Raw genomic sequence first — 18222 nt, forward strand, 5'->3', positions numbered from 1 at the left:
ACCTGGCTATCAGTGAGGTGGTCACAAGGAAGTTGACAAAGGTCAAGAGAGAAAAGAATCTGATAAAAGAATTGGAGAATGAGGCAATAAGGTAACTTTTATTGCATTATTGAGACTTCATATACTTGAACAGAGGCTAATTCTGAGTCTTACTTGGAGGAAAGGACAGTAACAAACAGACTTGATACTAAAAAGTACATTCTCAGAGAGGAAATAAGATGTCAGCCCTTAGCCTCATGGGAAATGTGTTAATTGCTTCATCCCGCGGTCACTTTAGACCTGGCTGCAAGAATCTTGGGCAGCATGATGGGAGGTGTTCAGAAAATGCTATCTCAGGATTTTCTAGAATGAAAAATTTAATTACTCTCTATTTGGTTTTATAATTTCAACTATACATAGAAAAGTGTAGTGTCTGGCAGTTTTGAGACTCTGGTCTCTCTGAAAACTTTGGAATGAGTATCCCACAGGAAATGTTTGCTGTCAGCCACCACCAAAATCTTTTGTGTAGTCACATTATTGTCTCTCTCCCAGGGGCATATGCATTTAACCTGGAGGCTGAAGAAACAGAAGTGAAGAAGGCTATGTAACTTGCCCAAGATCACACAGATAGAAATGATGAAGCTCAAATTTTAATCAGGAAATCTGTATCTACCACGTTTGAGATATTTTTTCATGAGTCCATGGAGCCTCATCTCCTGAATTGCCTGCTCCAATATAGACCTGTGCCCCTGGGCAGCTCAAATGGCAGGGGGAATCTGAGATCCAACAACATGGGCACAGATATCACAAGACCCCACATGGACTGTTAACACCCACCATCACTACATGGACTCAAACCCCAAAGCCTATGAGCTTTCCTATCATCCATCTATCCATTCACCCACCCACCCACACATATTTAATATTTATGGCGGCTCAGATGGTAAAGCATCTGCCTACATTGTGGGAGACCCAGGTTCGATCCCTGGGTTGGGAAGATCCTCTGGAGAAGGAAATGACAACCCACTCCAGTACTCTTGCCTGGAAAATCCCATGGATGGAGGAGCGTTGTAGGCTACAGTCCATGGGGTCGCAGAGTCAGACATGACTGAGCGACTTCACTTTCACTTTACTTTCTTATAACTATTGCACACCTATACACACATATATCCTGTAAAACTGCCTGCAAAGAATAATGTGGAATATTACAGAAAACATCATAGAGTTATTGAAATAAAATCATAGTATGTTTTGAAAATGTCAAGCATTTTATGTATATTCCAAGAAAACTCTCAAATGTTTATTTGATTTATAAAATGGAGGCCTGAGTCTCCAGCTTAGATGATGAGGTCTTTCTCTTTATATGGCAAAACCTCAGTAATCTGAAGGGAGTTTCAAACTCTTTGGAATGCAACATAAATTATAGGTTTCTTCACAAAGCTGTGCCAGCATGGAGCTGCTTAGTTTTGACTCAGGCTAGGAAACAAATGAAACACTTGCTGTGTTAGTCTTGTTGCCTGTTACTCAAAATATACAGTTGTGAATTACTGAGTATCTAACAAGGCTTAGGGAAAGAGGTCCGTTAGCAGTAAATCATCTGCTATTGGGTTTTACCTATAGGAAGTAGAAAATATGCTTGTTTTCTTTTTTTATGGGTACCAGTGTCTCTTTAATCACTATGTGGTATAACTCAACAACCTCATGCCTACTGTTTTCATTACTGCCAAATAAATAAACTCTGGTGTAGTATATTAATCCAATCTCAGATTTATTTCTCTGTAGTTGAAGAATGCTATTGTCATTGCATGTAGTGATTCAATTATATGAGAGCTACAAAGACTAAAAATCAAAATAGTATACAAAAATATTTTAAAGCAATTATTTAATTTCTTAATTTTCATTTCAGAATTTTTGATATATTTCTGGTTTTTCAGATATACCACCATATACTTAAAAAAAAAATGATTGCATGAAAAGAAAGAAAGAAAAAAAACAAGTTTAGAGAGAAAAGAAAGCTCTAGATGTAATCTGGTGAACCATCTCATTGTACAAGTTAAAGCAAATTAATTTGCAAGATAAATTAGTGTTCTAGTACCTTTATTATCAATCATAAAAGCATATTTGGATATATCTTTATCTCACTTCTTCTTTCATTCTGTGTCCTATTCTACTCTTCCCATAACTGAACTCATTCTATACTTCTTAGGCATAATGCCCTGCAAAGACACCTTATTAGCTAACTGTAGCTGATACTCAATTCTTTCAGGAGTTCTATACTTACAGCCTGAATATTTGTCCTTTCTCCATTGCTAAGTACTAGCTGAGCTTAGTCGCTCAGTTGTATCAGACTCTGTGACCCCATGGACTGTATAGACTGCCAGGCTCTTCTGCCCATTGGGATTCTCCAGGCAAGAATGCTGGAGTGGGTTGCCATGCCTTACTCCAGGGGGTCTTCGCAACCCAGGGATTGAAACCAGGTTTCCTGTGTTGCAGGTGGATTCTTTACCATCTGAGCCACCAGGTAAGTCCTACTGTGTACAGGTGTGTAGTTCAAAGGAGAAGACTTATTTGAGATCTGTACTAAATCATTTGTAGAAATGGCCCAGAAGTTGAAGCATACATAGCAACTTCTTGGAAAACAGAAAGAAAGTGAAAGTGAAGTCACTCGGTTGTGTCCGACTCTTTGTGACCCCATGAATTGTAGCCTACCAGGCTCCTCCATCCATGGGATTTTCCAGGCAAGAGTACTGGAGTGGGTTGCCATTTCCATCTCCAGGGGATCTTCCTGACCCAGGGATCGAACCTGGGTCTCCCACATTGCAGGCAGACACTTTACTGTCTGAGCCACCAGGGAAAGCACCATCCAGACTGTTTTGAGAGTGACAATGCAAATTGTGCCCTCTGGGCTCTCTGGTGGGCTGGGTTCCGATGGACTCAGCAAAGAGAGCGACTTCCACAAGAGATGTGAGGGTTGTAAGAGAGAAAATCCTGGGTATTTCTTTTGTAAAAATAATAAATAAATAGGAACTTCAGTTAAATAGAATACAGGGACCAAAGAGGGAGCTCTCACGCCCTACAATGATAGCAGAGCCCAAGGGGAAGAAGAATTTCTCTTCTTCCTGGCAACAATTTGGTCAATGAAAATCTATGGACTCTTTTTTTCACTGTAGCCCCTCACCCCAATTTCCTTTTCCCCCTCTGTAAAGAAGTTCTCCTTCCTGTGCTGTGGCGGGGATTGCACATGACTTATCATAGTTTGTGACTCACTGTGGTTGCTGACCCTGAACTGCAGTTGTGTGTCAATTCTTAAAGCAATTTTTTGCTGGAGATATTACTGGCAGTCTATTTTAGGTTAACATTATAGTGACCTGTACACAGATCCAGAGAAGACCCCTACAAATCAGGGGCCGGTGAGTAAGCAGGTGTGTTACCCACACCGAGTCCATTGTCACTGCTTCTCTTGCTAACTCTGGAGTTTGAAGGTATAGCTTTATCCTGGGTCCAAGCTTAATCTTTTTCTTTTTTTTTTTTTGTATTTTGAAACTCTAGGCTTTATACAGAATCTATTCTATGGTTTTATCTTTCCTACTTAAGGCCTTGTTCTGTATGCAAGTACATATTTGGCAATTTAGGCTGACTTGGAATAAGCCTGTTCCAACTAGACTGTCCGTGCCTTTGGTCTATTCCTTTGGGAACAGGGCCTGTTTTATTGGTACTTAGCCAGCTCAGCCTTTGGCCCATCACTGTAGAATAGAGGCTGTTCTATGGGGATGGAGCTGAGAAGTCTTCATCTTAGTTCCTCTGGGACCAAGCTGCTCCCTTAGAACTGGTTAGTATTAAGCCTATAGGTTGTTTGAGCTACTTGATGTGTGTGAATTGCAAGTTCCTTGAGCTAGCTGAAGTGTTTAAACTGTTGTGGCCTTAAGCTGTTTAGACTATTGAAAATTATTCTTTTACTTTAGAGAATAACTTTTGAGAAATAGGATCCCAGTTGTCAATATTTTGATGGTGCTCTCCCTACCTCCACCGGCACTCTGGTTGATTTTATGTTTAAAAACCCATGGTCCTTCCTTATGTGCATTTCTAACTAAATGGACTGACCTGACCAAAGGCAATTTAGAATATCGATGACTGTTACAGAAGTTTTGAAATTCCCAGACTTAAGTTTCTTAAAATGACTATCACAAGCCAATGGGAGTTTGCTGTATGACCCAGGGAATTCAAGCTGGGGCTAGATGACAGCCTAGAGGGGTAGCATGGAGTGGGGAGGTGGGAGGGATGTTCAAGTGGGAGCGGACATGGGTAGCCCTATGGCTGATTCATGTTGATGTTTGGTAGAAGCCAACACAATACTGTAAAGCAATTATATTTCAATTAAAAATAAAATTAAAAAAAATGAATTGGACTATCACAGCTCTAAAATTTCAGGAACTAAGTGGAATATCTATTTTGAATGATTTAAATGTTAAATTAAGGATTTAAATTAAAATTAATATTTAAATATTAAAGTATTTAAAGGATCCCAAATGTTATTAGGAGTCTAAAATGGCCCCTTTCTAAAAAAGAACATTATGTCTGTGTTTTTGGCTGTACCGGGTCTTTGTTGATGTGTGGGCTTTTCTTTAGTGGTGGCGAGCAGGGTCTGCTCTCTAGTTGCAATGCATGGGCTTCCCACTGTGGTCGCTTCCCCTGTTGTGGAGCATGGGCTCTAGGGCATGCAGGCTTCAGTAGTTGTGGGACACGGACTTAGTTGCCCACCGGCATGTGGGATCCTCTTGGATCAGGAATAGAACCTGTGTCTCCTGCATTGGCAGGATTCTTTACCACCGAGCCACCAGGGAAGCTCCTAAAACTACCTATTTTTAAAGTTAACAAAGGTAAACAATTTTAAAAGACACAATGGCTTCTAAGTCATCCTGCTTCTCTTCCTTGGCTACTTTTTCTCAGGTCATACTTCTCATGCCATCTTGGCTGTTTCCCTTGGTCCCTCCTGCTCTCACCTTGCCTCTGGCACCATCTTCCTTCTTCCCTTCTACACTCCTTCTGTACACTCTCAGTTCCCTCATATCAGTTCTCTGGTGAACTTCCCTTTCTGCTGAACTCATCAGAACCTATTCCTTTAAAATTAAGTCTTCCAGGATCCAGAGGCTAAATTCTTAATTTCTTATATTCCCTGGACTAAAGCTGAACTGTGAGCCATAGTCAGTTTTTCCTAAAGTAGCCAAAGATCCTCATAGATCAGCCTGATTTCTCTTATATCAGCTTATATGCTTGTTGGGGGAAGGCCAGGCCCAGAAATAGATAAAAACCAATAATTGGGAAAATCCTAAGACCTCCAGAATTACATCTGGAAGAGTAGCCTGCTAACTTACTATATGATCAGACTTGAGCAATTATTAAGTGATTTCAATGGGTAGTTTCTAGGGCTTGTCTAGTTTGTGTTTAGGCTTGAACAGAAAAATCTGATAACTCTATTCATAACTATTAGAATTGACTGCAGATTGCTTTCAAAGAAAATTCAGGTCTTCCTTCAGATGTCAATTCCACTTGGGTATACAGTGGCTCAGATGGTAAAGAATCTGCCTACAATGCAGGAGAACAGGTTTGAACCCTGGGTTGGGAAGATCTCCTGGAGAAGGGAATGGCTACCCACTCCAGTATTCTTGCCTGGAGAATTCCATGGACAGAGGAGCCTGGCAGGCTATACATGGGGTCGCAAATAGTCAGACATGACTGAGTGACTTTCAGTGTACTTCATTGAAATTTTAAGTCTATGTTAATTAATGGGCTGAACCAGGATTTTCCCTTCTAGCAAAAAGAATCAGGGTGGAATGAGAAACTATGCCCACTTCAGATTTAGTCCATCTGGTAAACTATCTTTCTTGCAGTCTAGATGAGTCACCTTAAGGAAAACCACTAAAATTCTTGATCTTCAACTCTAGCAATGAAACCAAAGCCCTCCTCGTTTCTGCTATTATTGCAAAGAGCCAGGACATTGGAAAATAGATTGTTATAAATTTAAGTGCTTTGGGAACTTTTAGCTCTCTAAGCAGCCTTTCTGACACCTTCCCAATTATCAGTGGTGGGGCTCTGAGAAACAACAGGGGCTCTTCCCAATTCTCCCTCTTAACTGCCTTAGAGAAACATTTCTGCAGGTTGGGGATGAATCGCTTCCAGTCCTAATTGACGCTGGCACTCTACTCTGGGTGCTCAATTCCACTACTATTATATAAAGCAGTTCCCACTTTGGAGTACTAAAGCAGTTCAAATAGTGGGGCTCTCTAATGAACCTCAAAATGTTCCTGTCTCTGAAAGCCCTTTGAGAAATACACACCCTTTTCTCCTTAGTTTCACTGCCTCTATCCATTTATGAGTCCAAGATTTCTTAGAGAAGTATCATGCTGGGATTTCTTTTTCCCAAAAGGGAGAAATAATTCTAGAATTTGATAGTAATCCAAGTAACCAACCAGATTAATTAAATGACCCTTTAACATCTTTTATTGGCTCCATCTCTGGCTGTGCTAGAGCTGATTCTAGAAACATAGTTCTTTTTGAGTCAGCTACCACACTATTTATGGGCAAATTCTCCAACTGATATTGGCAGAATTCACAGAGCACTTCATATCAGGATTCAAACAGATCTCTTAAAACCCCTTTCCAGAATCAATCAATATCCTATTAGTTAAAAAGCCTTTCAGGGCATCAAACTGGTAATAGAAGATTATTGAGCTCAAGGCCTCACTATCTCTTGTACTAGTCTCTGTAAATCTCCCATTTTTCTGGTCAGAAATCCTGAGGGCTGAGGGTGGAGGTTTATTCAGTATTTCTGATGCACTGTTATTATTATTCATTTATTATCATCACTATTCTCTGACATTGATACTTCAGACCCTTATATATTACTAACCTGCATTCCCACTGGAAGCAAATTCTTTACTATCATCGATTTACATTGTGAATTCTTAGTATTTCAGTTTGCTATCATTTGAGGAGAAAAAAATTTCACCTGGACACCAATGCCTCAGGGTTTTACTGAGAGTCCTTCCTATTTCTCACAAATACTGAAGGCTGATCCAGATGACAGGAAGTTTCCTCTGGCTTCTATTTTGTTGCAGTATGTGGATGAATTCCTTCTTTGTTCTCTTTTTCAGGTTTCCTCACAGGAAGACAGTACTCAGTATTAAAGCTTTTAGCCTTAAAGAAACATTAGGTCACCAAAGAAAAGCTGTAGTTTGCCCAAACCCAGTTTCAATATTTCAGGCATCAGAACAAGGTTTTATGGTGCCCTAAATTCCCCCAAAGCCCCAAACCCAGAGCCAGCTGAGAGATTATCTTGGCTTAGTCAGTTATTACTAAGTGTTAGTTGCTCAGTTGTGTCTGACTCTTTGCAATCCCATAGGCTGTATAGCTTACCAGGCTCCTCTGTCCATGGGATTTGCCAGGCAAGAATACTAAAGTGGATTGTCATTTCCTTCTCCAGGGGATCTTCCTGACCAAGGGATCAAACCCAAGTCTCCTACATTGCAGGCAGATCCTTTACCGTCTGAGCCACCAGGGAAGCCCAATTATTACTAAAACTGGATTCCAAGTATCTCTCTTATGGCAAACCTCTGTATGTTGGTGATGGACAGGGAGGCCTGGTGTGCTGCGATTCATGGGATCGCAAAGAGTCGGACACGACTGAGCGACTGAACTGAACCGAACCGAACAACTCCAAACCAGTTTTATGGGAAAGAACCAAATGACATATACTTGAAGGCTTAAATGAGAGTTTGATGAATCCACTTGCCTTTGGGCCTCCCAAAGATCAGATATCCTTTTCCCATTTTGTATATGAAAAGGAAGGGAATACCCTTGGGATACTCATCCCAAAACATGGGAACTATTATTGACACATACAGTATTATACTCTTTTTGCCTTAGAATCATTTCAACCGCTGGCTTTTTGGTTAAAGCCACTGGAAAAAATTGCGTGGAATCTCCTTTAACCGTTTTGGTACCTCATGCACAGAAGCTTTCCTGAATTCTTGTCACGTCCAACATTTCTTAGTCAGCTCTCTTAACTCCTATGAAGACCTTTTATTAACCGCTCCTCACGTTAACTCTTTCCCACTGTAATAACCCTAAGCCTGATATTCCCCTCCTATCACTGACAAAGTCCCTCACAGCTGCTTAGCACTGACAGATAAGATCCTGACTCACGATGCTCTACAGGAAATTCTCTGAGTAACACTGACTTCTCATGGTTTACTGATGGTTCTTATTTAAAATGTGGTGATGTCCAACGTTATGCTGAATATGTTACAATTCCTCTGATGTTATTGAGGCAGCACCTTTACCTATGGTTACTCCAGTGCAACAGGTTTGTGTCTGAGCTCTAACCCAGGTTTGTATTTTAGCCAAGGACAAAGTTATCAACATTTATACTGAGAATAGTTACACTTTCAGAGTAACTCATGACTTTGGAGTGCTGTGGAGTCAATGTGGCCTCTTACTTCCAGTGGAAATACAGTAGAATTGGCCCTTCTGCTTAGGAAATATTAGATCCCATGCTTTTACTACCTGCTGCTTCAGGTATTATTAAGATTCTGGGGCATTCTAAACTTGACTCTGAAAACTAAGAGGTGTCACCTTGCTGACTTTTCCATAAGGAATGCTGCTCTTAAAGGAATCAAAATCAGTCAAATCTTAGGAAAACTAGCTAAAGCAGCCCAATAATTAGCCTTAGAAAAGGAAAACAAAATTGGAAATTCAACAATTATTGGTTGGATAAAAAGAGAGAGCTCTGGTTCTGAACAATAACAACACAGTCCTCCTAGAGACTCTAAGATTTCCACCGTTTATTACTGTACATGCAATAAACTATTGGTCTACTCACAAAATGATAGTCTTCATGAATCAATATTGGTGGGGAAACATGAAGGAGGGCACAAAAAGTGCCTACTTCACCTGTCACATTTATCTGAAATACAACCCAGGGAAGCCTGTTCATACTGTTTCCAGACATTTTCAGCTGCCTAATGGACCATTCATGGTCTGGCAAATGGATTTCATGCAACTTCCTATGTTTCATGGGTATAAATATGTTTTATTCATTGTCTGTACATTCACACTGGACTGAAGCCTGCCTTGCAGTCAGGTCACTACATCTTGTGTGACTAAAGTCCTTTTGGAAAAGACTATCCCTACTTGGGAAACTCCCTTGAGCTTCGGTAATTCAGGAACCCATTTTACTGGTTAGGTTCTTTGACAAGTGTGTGCTGTTTGGCTGGATTTACAAGTTTCACTCCAGTTACCACCTTCAATTCTCTGGTTTAGATAACTGTATTTAATAGCATTATTAAGACTCAATAGGCAAAATTTGGAGACCTCCCAAATATCTTGGCCAAAAGCTTTGCTGTTGGTCCGTCTAAATCTCAGATCTACCTTCTTTGGAACTCAACTCACACTCTTGGAGACAGCCATTAGACACTCAATGCAACTGGCTCCTTCCTCTTTTGAGTCACAACTAATAAAAGGAGAGATACCCCTGCAAAGGCCTAGTTGCTAAAAGATGCTTGGTAGAGCAATCTTTTCACAGTGTGCTCTCAGGAAACAAAGACTTTAAGCATCACACCTTGCAACCTAGAGATTTCATCTATTAGAAAAGCCACTCCCAGAAGGTCTCTCTCCATCCTAATTGGAGAGGCCCCCTGCTAATAAATCCTTGTGTTGCCAGACTACGGGGAACAGTTTTTTGAATTCATAAAACACACCTACAGATAGCACTGGACGCCAACTGAAACTGCGCATCATTTGGTAACCTAAAAGTAAACATTTTCCAGAATTGAAGTAGACAACATCTAATGGGGCAGCTTTCCCAAGACATCCAGACCAGGGCTCTTGGAAGTCTGTTGCCAAAACTTTGATGGTAACGTAAACTGTCAGATGATCTCCAGTGTCTATGATCTTAATAACATACAGATTTGAGATTCAAAGTGCTTCAGAGTTCTCCTTCCTACCTGTTGTTAGTCAAATGTGACCTCAATAAGTCTTCAGTCTGTACACTTTCCCTACAACTTGAAACCCTACACCCAGGGAAATTCCTTCCAGGCATCAAGGGACAAAAGCCAGTGAAATCAGAAAATCTGAGTCTTGATCAGCAATGCTTTCAGAGAAAGATATTTATCAAAGCAGGGGCGGGGGGGGGGGGGCGGGATTAATAAACAGCAACCAGGGTCGCACAGAGTTGGACTCAACTGAAGCGACTTAGTAGCAGCAGCAGCAGCAGCAGCTCCAGTTAAAGTCAAGGCACCAGTAGGGGGAGCTCTCATGCCCTGCAAAAATAGTGTCTGTTGTTTCCTTGCTTTATGTCTGCCTCTTTTGTGACCCATGGACTGAGGCGCCAGGCTCCTCGGTCCATGGAATTTTCCAGGCAAGAATACTGGAGTGGGCTGTTGTTTCTTCCTCCAGGGATTCCTTCTGACCCAGGGATTGAACCTGCATCTTTTGCATAGGTAGGCAGATTCTTTTCTGCTGTGCCACCTGGGAAGCCCAAAAGAGCCCCACCAAAAGAATAAAGACTTTTTCCTGGAAGAGGAACAACTCAGCCAATAAAAGCCATAAGCTCAATGTAGTATAACCCTCCCAACTTCCTTTTCCTCTCTATAAGAGTTCTCCTTCCCTTCCTGTGCAAGGACTTGCATATAGCTTGCCATTGTCGCTAAACCTGAATTGCAATTGTTTGCTAATCCCAAATACACCTTTCCTGATTGAATGCCATCCCACTTTCCACTGTCGGCACCACACATTCAAGAGTTTAACCACACTGGAATTTACATAGAACATCTCTATTTTTCCTTGTATTTGCAAATATGTTTCTTTTGTATAAGATTGCCTACATTTTCCTTTTTATCAAATTCCTACTGATCCCTGGATCTAGCTCAAATCCCTTTCCCCGGGAACTCATTTGCAGTTAGCTTATTTATCCACCTTGTTTTGTCTTTGAATGGGCAAAACAGTTCTCAAAGAAGTTGAGCCTATTAGATTAGCAGACAATCTAGGAGGCACTGTTTCATAGTCAGTGGCCTTCAAACTATTTTTCATTCCCAAGGTACTGGCTAGCTAGATGCTCTGCCCCTATTCCTTTGAGTTCTACCCTTCCCTTCTGACTGTATTTAGAGTAGACTGTCAAGGGAGCAAAATTTACATCCTTGACTATCTCTTTGGCATGCAGAACACCTCAAGCTGCTGGCAATAAAGGTTCAAAAGACTCAGGAAGAAGCTATGACCTCCTCCTAAATGTCTAAAGAATGCAGTTAGAGGACCTGTTCCAGGGAGGGAGCTATCACCATAGAGGACTCCAGTATGAACTAGGTATGCAGATGGGGATAACTAGCCAAAAGTGTTAAAATTCCTCTGTGTGTCTCACTGTCTTTGCACAGCCCAGCAAGCATTTCTTTACCAAACATTTTCTTTCCCATCTCCAGGTCAATTGCCTTCCTCTCCTTTCAAGACCCAAGCCACTATCCTAACATTCTCTTTTGTTTTAAGCTGAAGACAGTATTTAACGTGAAGGTTTCAACCATTTTGGTGAATTCCTCAGTTTTCCTCAGTCTCTCCCATGTATGCATGTTATTAAACTTTTGTTTGATTTTCTTCTGTTAGTCTCTCTCATATCAATTTAATTATTAGACCAGCCAGAAGAACCTAGACGTGTAGAGAAAATGTTTTCCTCCAATAGCATCTAATTTTCTAAAAGTGAGAGAGAGAGGTGGGGTGGGGGGGGACAGGAAGGGAGGGAAGGAAGGAAAAAAGGATGAGCACCTATTTTTGTTTGTCTCTATTTGTAGATATGGCCAAATACTTAGGGTGTTTTAGTTTCCAGAATCATCATCATCATATAAATTTTCCATACAAGCCAATAGTGATGAAAGGCACTTTGTAGGAGTTTGCTATAGCGCTAGTGGTAAAGAATCTATCTGCCAGTGTAGGAGACCCAAGAGACATGAGTTCAATCCCTGGGTTGGGAAGCTTCCCTGGAGTAGGAAATGGCACCCCACTACAGAGTTCTTGCCTGGAAAATTCCATAAGCAGAGGAGCCTGGTGGGCTACAGTCCACGGGGCACAAAGATTTGGACGTGACTGATCAGCCCTGGGATTTCTTTGGAAGGAATGATGCTGAAACTGAAACGCCAGTACTTTGGCCACCTCATGTGAAGAGTTGACTCCTTGGAAAAGACTCTGATGCTGGGAGGGATTGGGGGCAGGAGGAGAAGGGGATGACCGAGGATGAGATGACTGGATGGCATCACTGACTCGATGGATGTGAGTCTGGGTGAACTCCGGGAGTTGGTGATGGACAGGGAGGCCTGGCATGCTGCGATTCATGGGGTCGCAAAGAGTCAGACACGACTGAGTGACTGAACTGAACTGAGCAACTGAGCACTTTGATAAACCACCCAGTGTGCAGTTTTTCATCCTGACAATGACTTGGTTAGCTAAAAATGGATTCAAACAATAAGAAGCTGGGGGGTAGACATAATTTCTTACATTGGCTATGAGCAGAACTTCACAGGAATATTTCTTAGGGCTTTAGCCAATGAACTTAAAAAATAAAACAAACATTTGTTGAGAATAAAATTAAAGCTCAGTGTATTTTCTATAAAAGTATATTTGCTTCTCTTTTTTAGGTCATATCAGATATTAACCTCTGATGATATCATTATTTGTTAGTTGCTATCTAATGGCATCATTTGCAAAAAAGTTTTCATTTCATTACCAAGGGCTTTTCACAGCTTTGTGGAACCCATGCATTCACTACAATTATTGGAAACATACATTCACTACATTATTGGAAACATATGTTTTCCTTCTAATTCTCTCCTGTATGAGTTTGCTAAGAACAGAGAAAAGGAACAGATAAGAATTTGCAATAAGAATGGCAGTTAAAACAGTTTCAAGCATAGGAAATATTTTCCTAATTTAAACCACTAAAAAAGGAGTTCATCCTTTGCCAGCATTTTTATGTAGTCCATGTTGTGTTAAACTGTGCAGACTTTAGTACTGATTTCTGATTTCTACACTGGTTGTATGGATTTATTAAGTCCAGCTTAATTCATTAAGTCCAGCTACCCTGCTGGCACTAGTGATAAAGAATCTGCCTGCCAATGCAGGAGATATAGGTTCAGTCCCTGGTTTGGGAAGATCCTCTGGAGTAGGAAATGGCACCCCACTCCAGTATTTTTGCCTGGAGAAATCCATGGGGAGAGGAGCCTGGCGGGGCTAGAGCCCATGGGGTTTCAGAGTCAGACAACTGAGCAACTGAGCACGTGCAAAATTAAACACGCATATCAAAGAACTTGTTTGCGTTTCCTACCAAAGCTGCAGCCAAAAGACAGACAGTTTGGAAAATGCACTTCTTCACTACATAATGAGCCATATGAAAAGTACTGAAAGAGCTTCCTGCTTCTCGGAGTGTCAGGCTTTTCATTGAATACAATTATCTACATGTTCCCTTTAAAGGAAGATATCATCAGTTATCATGGATCATAAAATACAGAGTTATCAAATATCATACAAATATTTAAATGAATTCTAAATCATTTATCTCTTCAGGAATATAAACACAGTATAATTAAAAAGAGCTAAAAATTCTTGACCAAATCAATATTGGTGTTTTCACTACAGGTGTTATGCTTGTAGAAAGTCAAATGTTGGAGAAAGAGAATTAGGGCTAATTTTACTACTAGTTCATATGTGCACGCATTCCTTTAGACTGCATTATTCAAAACGCTTTGCTGAAATCATCTCATTAATTTACGTAATTTCTCATTCAGGCATCACAAACATATATGTAAAATATATATATATAATGTTAAACTTAGAGAGTCACAGAGCAGTCAATTGTCTGACATAGTTGCTGAAAAGGAAGACAGTCCTAAAACTGAAAAATATTGATCTAGAGAGTACCAGGGTTGGAAAAGACCTAAAATTCCCTCCTCTATTTCTAGCACTTTCAAGTGTTCATTTTTCTTAAAACATGGCAGTAAAGGTAACAAAACCAAATATAATTATATTTTATATCAGTATGTCTCTTACTGAAAGTCACATCTATTTTTAAAAATTCAATTTATTAAAAAAAAAAAAAGCAACCCATTCTCCCACCCCTCATCCTCCTCTGGCAACCACAAACCTGTTTTCTGTATCTTTGTATGTATGAACTTGTTTGTTTTACATTCTGTATATAAAAAGAGATCAGTATTTGCCTTTATCGCCAACTCGATGGACATGAGTTTGAGTGAACTCCAGGAGTTGGTAATGGACAGGGAGGCCTGGCGTGCCGCTATTCATGGGGTCGCAGAGATTTGGACATGACTGAGTGACTGAACTGAACTGATATTCTATCAACTTCAAAAAATCTACTTTATTCTATCTTTGCAACAGTAATTTAGTCACTATTTTACATAGGTCTATTTAGTTTTTTTTGTTAAGAGCAACTTAGTATTACTAAGAAAGGAAATTGTTTTCAAGTGAACATCTTAAGATTTTCTCTTCTACATTTCTCATATGCAAGGAATTTCAGTAATTTTTAGTTTTTCTTATTGCTGAGGTTATCTGAATTCTACTCCCACTTTGTATAGGCTGGGTAAGTGGGTGGGGTATTGAATTCAAGAAGGATAAAGAAGGAAATCGCTATTATCTGACCTTAAATGATGAGTAGCTTTTTAACAGCTAAATTTAGAAATCAAGCTCATTCTAGGTAGAAGGGACAGCAGAAGCAAATGCACTGAGGGAAAATAGCAGATAGGTTTATAAATAAGAATGATCTCAGTTAGAGTGGAGTCTTAGAAATCAATCTCCTCCTAAGCCCTGCTCCCCCATCTCTTTCTGTCTCTAGGTGAGTCTGATGTAGGTGGTCTATGGAGCACACTGAGTGATACTGAGTAGGATGCAGAAGTAGGGGATGGAGAAGGTGAATACTGAATCCAGTACATTAGGGGAGCTCAGTAATTTACAACAACAATAATCTCAACTCCTCTGAGAATCTCCTTTTCTTCCTCCTAATCTTTCCTCATGATTTAAGCACTGGCTTATTATTTTAGCCTTGTTATTCTAAGTGGTTTATTATTCTTGATGAATAGTGAATTATTCTAATGGTGCTTATTATTCTATTCATTACAACTCGGGGCTGATTAGGAGTGAATAGCTGCTAAGGAGCTGTTCCGATAGCCAAATTAAATTTCTACATTTTTATGGTGCTTATTTTTCAGTATCAGTAATTGTCCTGGTAGTTTCCATCATTTAACTACCTTTTTCTTTTTTTTAAACCAAAGAGATACAGTTCAGGGTTTCCAAAATAAACAAATCTCTTTATGAAGTAAAAAGAATATTTTAAAATGAGTTTATATTCAATTGACTGTTTCACTTTCAAAAACTGTCTCACAATCATTCTTTTCTAATCAATACATTGACAAAATGATGCAATGATACTGTAATGGTTACCTTAAGATAGGTATATATAAGGCTGTTATCAACATGCAGAAAAAGACTCCAAACTTCAGAACATGCGTATACAGTCTTCCCTTTCTGCCTGCCTTACCCCCATGAACTTCTGATTTGCTTAGCCAGTTCCTTAAAATATTTTACAAAATACATACATAACATATTCATATACCCACATTCATGTGTGTGTATGTCTCCTACTGCTTCTCTGGCTGAGTCCTAATATCATGTGTATCTTCATGTTACTATAGCATTTTATTCTATAAGAACTGACTTCCTAGTGTTCTGTATAAATTCACTCAAAAATTAAAAACGTTGCTATTACATATGATCGCTTGTGAATTTATTACTGGGATTTGACACCTAAAACGGAAGATGTTTATTTTATGGCATTAAATATATGTTGCTGAAAGAGACCATGACTAGAAAATGTAAGGAGAAAATGTTAGGAAGGACAACATAATTATTTTGTAAGTTATTATCTTAATTTACCAATGACTATCAAGGGAAAAATTTCCATGCCACTGATAATGCCACAAATCTGCTTTTTTCTGGTTGTTAAGTCCCCAACTTGTTCATTTTCTCTTAATTACAATGGAAAGTACTTGTTTTACCTCACCTCTCTCTGTCTAGAACCTCCGTGCTAATACAATGCAGGCTTCTGAGGATACTGATCGTCTTCTTAAGGACATTTTTATGGAGCCCTTCTGACTTCTTTACATAATTTGGACTAATTTTGTTCTAACTTACAGCAAGTCTGTCACCATAGGATTTGATCTTACTGCTGATCAGAGTCATTCTTAGATGTTCTACCCTCTTTTTTGCAATCCCTTTTCTTGTTGTTTTGCTCAACTATGAATAATAATTTTCTTTTTCAGAGGATTGTGCACACTAGGTTTTCTGAATCCCTCTATATTTAAAATGTATTTTTTAGTGATGGTTATAAATTTTAATTGGCCATTTCATTAAATATAATAAAGTTTTATGTTTAAATAATTTTCACTCATTTTGAAGGGTTTTTTTCAAATTATTCTAGTATGCTTTTTGTCAGCAGTCTAATAACATTCTTTTTTCCTCCCTGAAGGTAATTGCATGCTTCTTATCAGAAGTTTCTTATTCATATCAAAAATATATCGGTTCCTATTGCTTCATATTTTCACCAAAATTAGCACTGCCGCTCTAAGAATTCTTATTCTTTTTTAGTGAGTAGGTAGAAGCACAAGCTGGAATCAAGATTGCCGGGAGAAATATCAATAACCTCAGATATGCAGATCAGATCAGTTCAGTTCATTTCAGTCGCTTAGTCGTGTCCGACTCTTTGCAAACCCATGAATTGCAGCACGCCAGGCCTTCCTGTTGATCACCATCTCCCGGGTATACTGAGACTCACGTCCATCGAGTCGGTGATGCCATCCAGCCATTTCATCCTCTCTCATCCCCTTCTCCTCCTGCCCCTAATCCCTCCCAGGATCAGAGTCTTTTCCAGTGAGTCAACTCTTCCCATGAGGTGGCCAAAGTACTGGAGTTTCAGCTTTAGCATCATTCCTTCCAAAGAAATCCCAGGGTTGATCTCCTTCAGAATGGACTGGTTGGATCTCCTTGCAGTCCAAGGGACTCTCAAGAGTCTTCTCCAACACCACAGTTCAAAAGCATCAATTCTTCGGCGCTCAGCCTTCTTTACAGTCCAACTCTCATATCCATACATGACTACTGGAAAAACCATAGCCTTGACTAGACGGACCTTAGTCGGCAAAGTGATATCTCTGGTTTTGAATATGCTATCTAGGTTGGTCATAACTTTTCCTCCAAGGAGTAGGCGTCTTTTAATTTCATGGCTGCAATCACCATCTGCAGTGATTTTGGAGCCCCAAAAAATAAAGTCTGACACTGTTTCCACTGTTTCCCCATCTATTTCCTATGAAGTGATGGGACCAGATGCCATGATCTTCGTTTTCTGAATGTTGAGCTTTAAGCCAACTTTTTTGCTCTCCTCTTTCACTTTCACCAAGAGGCTTTTTAGCTCCTCTTCACTTTCTGCCATAAGGGTGGTGTCATCTGCATATCTGAGGTTATTGATATTTCTCCTGGCAATCTTGATTCCAGCTTGTGCTTCTTCCAGTCCAGCATTTCTCATGATGTACTCTGCATATAAGTTAAATAAGCAAGGTGACAATATACAGCCTTGATGTACTCCTTTTCCTATTTGGAACCAGTCTGTTGTTCCATGTCCAGTTCTAACTGTCACTTCCTGGCCTGCATACAGATTTCTCAAGAGGCAGCCTGGGTGGTCTGGTATTCCCATCTTTTTCAGAATTTTCCACAGTTTATTGTGATCCACATAGTCAAAGGCTTTAGCATAGTAAATAAGGCAGAAATAGATGTTTTTCTGGAACTCTCTTGCTTTCGCCATGATCCAGCGGATGTTGGCAATTTGATCTCTGGTTCCTCTGCCTTTTCTAAAACCAGCTTGAACATCAGGGAGTTCACGGTTCACGTATTGCTGAAGCCTGGCTTGGAGAATTTTGAGCATTACTTTACCAGCATTTGAGATGAGTGCAATTGTGCGGTAGTTTGAGCATTGTTTGGCATTGCCTTCCTTTGGAACTGGAATGAAAACTGACCTTTTCCAGTCCTGTGGCCACTGCTGAGTTTTCCAAATTTTCTGGCATATAGAGTACAGCACTTTCACAGCATCATCTTTCAGGATTTGAAATAACTCAAATGGGATTCCATCACCTCCACTAGCTTTGTTCATAGTGA

The sequence above is a fragment of the Capricornis sumatraensis genome, chromosome 2 (assembly GCF_032405125.1).
Source record: "Capricornis sumatraensis isolate serow.1 chromosome 2, serow.2, whole genome shotgun sequence".
Taxonomy (NCBI): domain Eukaryota; kingdom Metazoa; phylum Chordata; class Mammalia; order Artiodactyla; family Bovidae; genus Capricornis; species Capricornis sumatraensis.